A 7500-nucleotide genomic window follows, 5' to 3' on the forward strand; every position below is an offset into this window, starting at 1 on the left:
CAAACCTGGGTGACGGGCACCACAGGGCGACAGAGCCATCGCACTTGCCGGGTGGCAGAGGAAGGACCGGACTATGTACAATAGCGGCCAACGACTCCCAGAGCCGGTTGTGCGGGGCTCGAGGTCTGCTCTCAACATCACATGCTTTTGGATGTGCTCAGGCAAGGGTCAGACCACATCCTTCCTGGCAGCACCCAAAGCAACCAGGCCGCTCGCGTCTCTCGCCTTCATTTTTCGACACAAGCGCCTGAGGAGGGACGCCACCCCTCCCCTTTGCGTCAAGAGACCTCCCCACCGGCCTCTGACTGATTCTTAGAACGGACGGAAAGAGTCGGGCAAGCCTGTCAAAGCTTTGAGCGAATGTCAAAAGCTTTAGACTTCCGCGAACTCTCCGGCTTGCACTGAGACGCGAGGTCGATGTGCTAAGCACCACGGGGCCCCTTTCGCCTGCAGGTCCCGAGCCGCCAACATGTTCTTAGTATCGTGTTCTCCAATCCTGGGTGACGGGCACCGCAGGGAGGCAGAGCCATCGCACTTGCCGGGTGGCAGAGGAAGGACCGGACTATGTACAATAGCGGCCAACGACTCCCAGAGCCGGTTGTGCGGCGTCTGCTCTCAGCCTAAGAGGCTTCTGGGAGTGCTCAGGCAAGGGTCAGCCTGCACCCTTGCTGGCAGCACCCAGGGGAACAAGGACGCTTGCATCTCTCGCCTTCATTTTCGACACAAGCGCCTGAGGAGGGACGCCACCCCTCCCCTTGCGTCAAGAGACCTCCCCACCAGCCTCTGACTGATTCTTAGAACGGACGGAAAGAGTCGGGCAAGCCTGTCAAAGCTTTGAGCGAATGTCAAAAGCTTTAGACTTCCGCGAACTCTCCGGCTTGCACTGAGACGCGAGGTCGATGTGCTAAGCACCACGGGGCCCCTTTCGCCTGCAGGTCCCGAGCCGCCAACATGTTCTTAGTATCGTGTTCTCCAAACCTGGGTGACGGGCACCGCAGGGAGGCAGAGCCATCGCACTTGCCGGGTGGCAGAGGAAGGACCGGACTATGTACAATAGCGGCCAACGACTCCCAGAGCCGGTAGTGCGGCGTCTGCTCTCAGCCTAAGAGGCTTCTGGGAGTGCTCAGGCAAGGGTCAGCCTGCACCCTTGCTGGCAGCACCCAGGGGAACCAGGACGCTTGCATCTCTCGCCTTCATTTTCGACACAAACGCCTGAGGAGGGAAGCCAACCCTCCGTGTGTCAAGAGACCGTCCCCGCCCCGGCCTCCGACTGATTCTTAGAACGGACGGAAAGAGTCAGGCAAGCCTGTTAAGACTTCCGCGAACTCTCCGGCTTGCACTGAGACGCGAGGTCGATGTGCTCAGCACCACGGGGCCCCTTTCGCCTGCAGGTCCCGAGCCGCCAACATGTTCTAAGTATCGTGTTCTCCAAACCTGGGTGACGGGCACCGCAGGGAGGCAGAGCCATCGCACTTGCCGGGTGGCAGAGGAAGGACCGGACTATGTACAATAGCGGCCAACGACTCCCAGAGCCGGTAGTGCGGCGCCTGCTCTCAGCCTAAGAGGCTTTTGGGAGTGCTCAGGCAAGGGTCAGCCTGCACCCTTGCTGGCAGCACCCAGGGGAACCAGGACGCTTGCATCTCTCGCCTTCATTTTCGACACAAACGCCTGAGGAGGGAAGCCAACCCTCCGTGTGTCAAGAGACCGTCCCCGCCCCGGCCTCCGACTGATTCTTAGAACGGACGGAAAGAGTCAGGCAAGCCTGTTAAGACTTCCGCGAACTCTCCGGCTTGCACTGAGACGCGAGGTCGATGTGCTCAGCACCACGGGGCCCCCTTCGCCTGCAGGTCCCGAGCCGCCAACATGTTCTAAGTATCGTGTTCCCCAAACCTGGGTGACGAGCACCGCAGGGAGGCAGAGCCATCGCACTTGCCGGGTGGCAGAGGAAGGACCGGACTATGTACAATAGCGGCCAACGACTCCCAGAGCCGGTAGTGCGGCGCCTGCTCTCAGCTTAAGAGGCTTTTGGGAGTGCTCAGGCAAGGGTCAGCCTGCACCCTTGCTGGCAGCACCCAGGGGAACCAGGACGCTTGCATCTCTCGCCTTCATTTTCGACACAAACACCTGAGGAGGGAAGCCAACCCTCCGTGTGTCAAGAGACCGTCCCCGCCCCGGCCTCCGACTGATTCTTAGAACGGACGGAAAGAGTCAGGCAAGCCTGTCAAAGAATTGAGCAGATGTCAAAATCTTTTAAGACTTCCGCGAACTCTCCGGCTTGCACTGAGACCCGAGGTCGATGTGCTCAGCACCACGGGGCCCCTTTCGCCTGCAGGTCCCGAGCCGCCAACATGTTCTAAGTATCGTGTTCCCCAAACCTGGGTGACGAGCACCGCAGGGCGGCAGAGCCATCGCACTTGCCGGGTGGCAGAGGAAGGACCGGACTATGTACAATAGCGGCCAACCACTCCCAGAGCCGGTAGTGCGGCGTGCGAGGTCTGCTCTCAGCGGAAGAGGGTTTTGGGAATGCTCAGGCAAGGGCCAGCCTGCACCCTTCCTGGCCGCTCCCACGGGAACCAGGCTACTTGCAATCCTTTCCCCCAATAGCAAGTGCCTTTTGGAGGGACGGCCGGAGTCAACGTGGGGTTTGCCCGCCCTCCAAAGTGTCAAGAGACCGCCGCACAGGCCTCTGACTGATTCTTAGAACAGGCAGCAAGAGTTGGGTAAGTCTGTCGAAAATTTGACAAAGTGTCAAAAATTAGACTTCCGAGAGCTCTTGGGCATGCACACAGGCCTGTCATTCAAGTGCTCTGCCCGCGGAACCGTTTTTCGGATGCCTTTCAAAGTGGTCCCGCGCCGCCATTTTGTTCTAAAAATCGTGTTCCCAGAAATCTCCGGGTACCCCGCCAACCTCACTGTGTCACAATGTCAAGTGGCACTGAATGGGTCTGAATTTCAAATTCGACTGCTTCGCTCTGGAACTCGAACCCGGCAAAACCGTTTGGATTTTTCCCGGTCCAGACTTCCGCGGCAGACAAAGTTAAAGTTTTCGGGCTGCAGACTCAAAACGACATCTGGCCAACCGCCGGGCTCAATTCGCCCAGTTCCTCCGGCACTTCGGAACTCATGTTCGGCATGAGTTTTTGAATCTTTCCCGATGCTTCGGCATTTTCCTCCGCTGACACTTAGAATATTTTTCACACTTGGCCGAAAATTTTTCTAAGTTTTTCTGGTTACTGATTTCTTCTTTTCGGGCATTTTTCTAAGTTTTCTTGGTTACTCAGTTCTCATTTTCAAACATTTTTCTAAGTTTTTCTGGTTACTGATTTCTTCTTTTTGGGCATTTTTCTAAGTTTTCTTGGTTACTCATTTCTCATTTTCAAACATTTTTCTAAGTTTTTCTGGTTACTCATTTCTCATTTTCAAACATTTTTCTAAGTTTTTCTGGTTACTGATTTCTTCTTTTTGGGCATTTTTCTAAGTTTTCTTGGTTACTCATTTCTCATTTTCAAACATTTTTCTAAGTTTTTCTGGTTACTGATTTCTTCTTTTTGGGCATTTTTCTAAGTTTTCTTGGTTACTCATTTCTCATTTTCAAACATTTTTCTAAGTTTTCTTGGTTACTCATTTCTCATTTTCAAACATTTTTCTAAGTTTTTCTGGTTACTGATTTCTTCTTTTTGGGCATTTTTCTAAGTTTTCTTGGTTACTCATTTCTCATTTTCAAACATTTTTCTAAGTTTTTCTGGTTACTCATTTCTCATTTTCAAACATTTTTCTAAGTTTTTCTGGTTACTGATTTCTTCTTTTTGGGCATTTTTCTAAGTTTTCTTGGTTACTCATTTCTCATTTTCAAACATTTTTCTAAGTTTTTCTGGTTACTCATTTCTCATTTTCAAACATTTTTCTAAGTTTTTCTGGTTACTCATTTCTGCTTTTCCAACGTTTTACTAAGTTTTGCTGGTTACTGAGTTCACACTTTTAAACATTTTCGGGCATTTTTCTACGTTTTTCATGTTACTCATTTAGCACTTTCAGGCACTTTCCTATGCTTTCCTGCTTACTGATTTCACACTTTTAAGCATCTTCGGGCATGTTCCCTAAGTTTTGCAGTTCATTCGTTTGGGACAGTCAGGCAGCTTTCCTAAGCTTTCCTGGTAACCGAATTCACATTGTTGAGAACTTTGGAACCCTTCCCTAAGCTGTGCTGGTTACTCACTTTACCTCTTCAGACACTTGCCCCCGTTGTGACAGAGACCACTTCCCGACTCGGGAAATGCACCAAATTCGGCCTGAACTCAGAGGGCAGTCCCCCCTCGAAGGCGTGGAAGTCGGCAGAATCGCCGGGTCAAATCCGGCTGAGCTACCCGGCTTGGAAGCCTCAAAGTCGGTATGAGCTGTCAGGTTCACTCCCATCCCCGTTTGGACCACTTCCCGACTCGGGAAATTCACCAAATTCGGCCTGAACTCAGAGGACAGTCCCCCCTCGAAGGCGTGACAGTCGGCAGAACCGCCGGATCAAATCCGGCTGAGCTACCCGGCCCCGAAGCCTCAAAGTCGGTAAGAGCTGTCAGGTTCACTCCCATCCCCGTTTGGACCACTTCCCGACTCGGGAAATTCACCAAATTCGGCCTGAACTTATACAACAGTCCCCCCTCGAAGGCGTGACAGTCGGCAGAACCGCCGGATCAAATCCGGTTGAGCTACCCGGCTTGGAAGCCCCAAAGTCGGTAAGAGCTGTCAGGTTCACTCCCATCCCCGTTTGGACCACTTCCCGACTCGGGAAATTCACCAAATTCGGCCTGAACTTATACAACAGTCCCCCCTCGAAGGCGTGACAGTCGCTAGAACCGCCGGATCAAATCCGGTTGAGCTACCCGGCTTGGAAGCCCCAAAGTCGGTAAGAGCTGTCAGGTTCACTCCCATCCCCGTTTGGACCACTTCCCGACTTAGGAAATTCACCAAATTCGGCCTGAACTTAGAGGAGAGTCCCCGCTCGAAGGCGTGGAAGTCGGCAGAATCGCCGGGTCAAATCCGACTGAGCTACCCGGCCCCGAAGCCTCAATGTCGGTAAGAGCTGTCAGGTTCACTCCCATCCCCGTTTGGACCACTTCCCGACTCGGGAAATTCACCAAATTCGGCCTGAACTTAGACAACAGTCCCCCCTCGAAGCCGTGGCAGTCGCTAGAACCGCCGGATCAAATCCGGTTGAGCTACCCGGCTTGGAAGCCCCAAAGTCGGTATGAGCTGTCAGGTTCACTCCCATCCCCGTTTGGACCACTTCCCGACTTAGGAAAATCACCAAATTCGGCCTGAACTCAGAGGGCAGGCCCCCCTCGAAGGCCAGGCATTCGGCAGAACCGCCGGGTCAAATCCGACTGTGCTACCCGGCCCCAAAGCCTCAAAGTTGGTATGAGCAGTTAGGTTCACTCCCATCCCCGTTTGGACCACTTCCCGACTTAGGAAATTCACCAAATTCGGCCTGAACTTAGAGGAGAGTCCCCGCTCGAAGGCGTGGAAGTCGGCAGAATCGCCGGGTCAAATCCGACTGAGCTACCCGGCCCCGAAGCCTCAATGTCGGTAAGAGCTGTCAGGTTCACTCCCATCCCCGTTTGGACCACTTCCCGACTCGGGAAATTCACCAAATTCGGCCTGAACTTAGACAACAGTCCCCCCTCGAAGCCGTGGCAGTCGCTAGAACCGCCGGATCAAATCCGGTTGAGCTACCCGGCTTGGAAGCCCCAAAGTCGGTATGAGCTGTCAGGTTCACTCCCATCCCCGTTTGGACCACTTCCCGACTTAGGAAAATCACCAAATTCGGCCTGAACTCAGAGGGCAGGCCCCCCTCGAAGGCCAGGCATTCGGCAGAACCGCCGGGTCAAATCCGACTGTGCTACCCGGCCCCAAAGCCTCAAAGTTGGTATGAGCAGTTAGGTTCACTCCCATCCCCGTTTGGACCACTTCCCGACTTAGGAAATTCACCAAATTCGGCCTGAACTTAGAGGAGAGTCCCCGCTCGAAGGCGTGGAAGTCGGCAGAATCGCCGGGTCAAATCCGACTGAGCTACCCGGCCCCGAAGCCTCAATGTCGGTAAGAGCTGTCAGGTTCACTCCCATCCCCGTTTGGACCACTTCCCGACTCGGGAAATTCACCAAATTCGGCCTGAACTTAGACAACAGTCCCCCCTCGAAGCCGTGGCAGTCGCTAGAACCGCTGGATCAAATCCGGTTGAGCTACCCGGCTTGGAAGCCCCAAAGTCGGTATGAGCTGTCAGGTTCACTCCCATCCCCGTTTGGACCACTTCCCGACTTAGGAAAATCACCAAATTCGGCCTGAACTCAGAGGGCAGGCCCCCCTCGAAGGCCAGGCATTCGGCAGAACCGCCGGGTCAAATCCGACTGTGCTACCCGGCCCCAAAGCCTCAAAGTTGGTATGAGCAGTTAGGTTCACTCCCAAACCCGTTGGGACCACTTCCCGACTTAGGAAATTCACCAAATCCGGCCTGAACTTAGACAACAGTCCCCCCTCGAAGGCGTGACAGTCGGTAGAACCGCCGGGTCAAATCCGGCTGAGCTACCCGATTTGGAAGCCTTCAACACAAAACCCATCCGGCAATGCCACTCAAAAAGGGCCCAAATTCAGAAACACCCCCTTCAATAGGTACCACTTCCTCGGAGACACTACCGGGACACGCTCCCCTCGGCGAAAATTAAGCCCCCACCACTAACTGAAGCCAACCGCAGCCCCAACTTCAACGGAGAAATCAGTAACCAATTCAAAAATGCACTTGGTTACTGATTTGTACTGCTTCAAAAATATTCTAAGTGTCGCTGGTTACTGATTTGTACTGCTTCAAAAATATTCTAAGTGTCACTGGTTACTGATTTGTACTGATCAAAAATATTCTAAGTGTCGCTGGTTACTGATTTGTACTGCTGAAAAATATTCTAAGTGTCGCTGGTTACTGATTTGTACTGCTCAAAAATATTCTAAGTGTCAGTGGTTACTGATTTGTACTGCTCCAAAAATATTCTAAGTGTCGCTGGTTACTGATTTGTACTGCTCCAAAAATATTCTAAGTGTCGCTGGTTACTGATTTGTACTGCTTCAAAAATATTCTAAGTGTCAGCGGTTACTGATTTGTACTGCTTCAAAAATATTCTAAGTGTCGCTGGTTACTGATTTGTACTGCTTCAAAAATATTCTAAGTGTCAGTGGTTACTGATTTGTACTGCTCCAAAAATATTCTAAGTGTCGCTGGTTACTGATTTGTACTGCTCCAAAAATATTCTAAGTGTCGCTGGTTACTGATTTGTACTGCTTCAAAAATATTCTAAGTGTCGTGGTTACTGATTTGTACTGCTTCAAAAATATTCTAAGTGTCAGCTGGTTACTGATTTGTACTGCTTCAAAAATATTCTAAGTGTCGCTGGTTACTGATTTGTACTGCTTCAAAAATATTCTAAGTGTCGCTGGTTACTGATTTGTACTGCTTCAAAAATA

This window comes from Hemiscyllium ocellatum, unplaced genomic scaffold, assembly GCF_020745735.1.
Source record: "Hemiscyllium ocellatum isolate sHemOce1 unplaced genomic scaffold, sHemOce1.pat.X.cur. scaffold_796_pat_ctg1, whole genome shotgun sequence".
NCBI classification, from domain to species: domain Eukaryota; kingdom Metazoa; phylum Chordata; class Chondrichthyes; order Orectolobiformes; family Hemiscylliidae; genus Hemiscyllium; species Hemiscyllium ocellatum.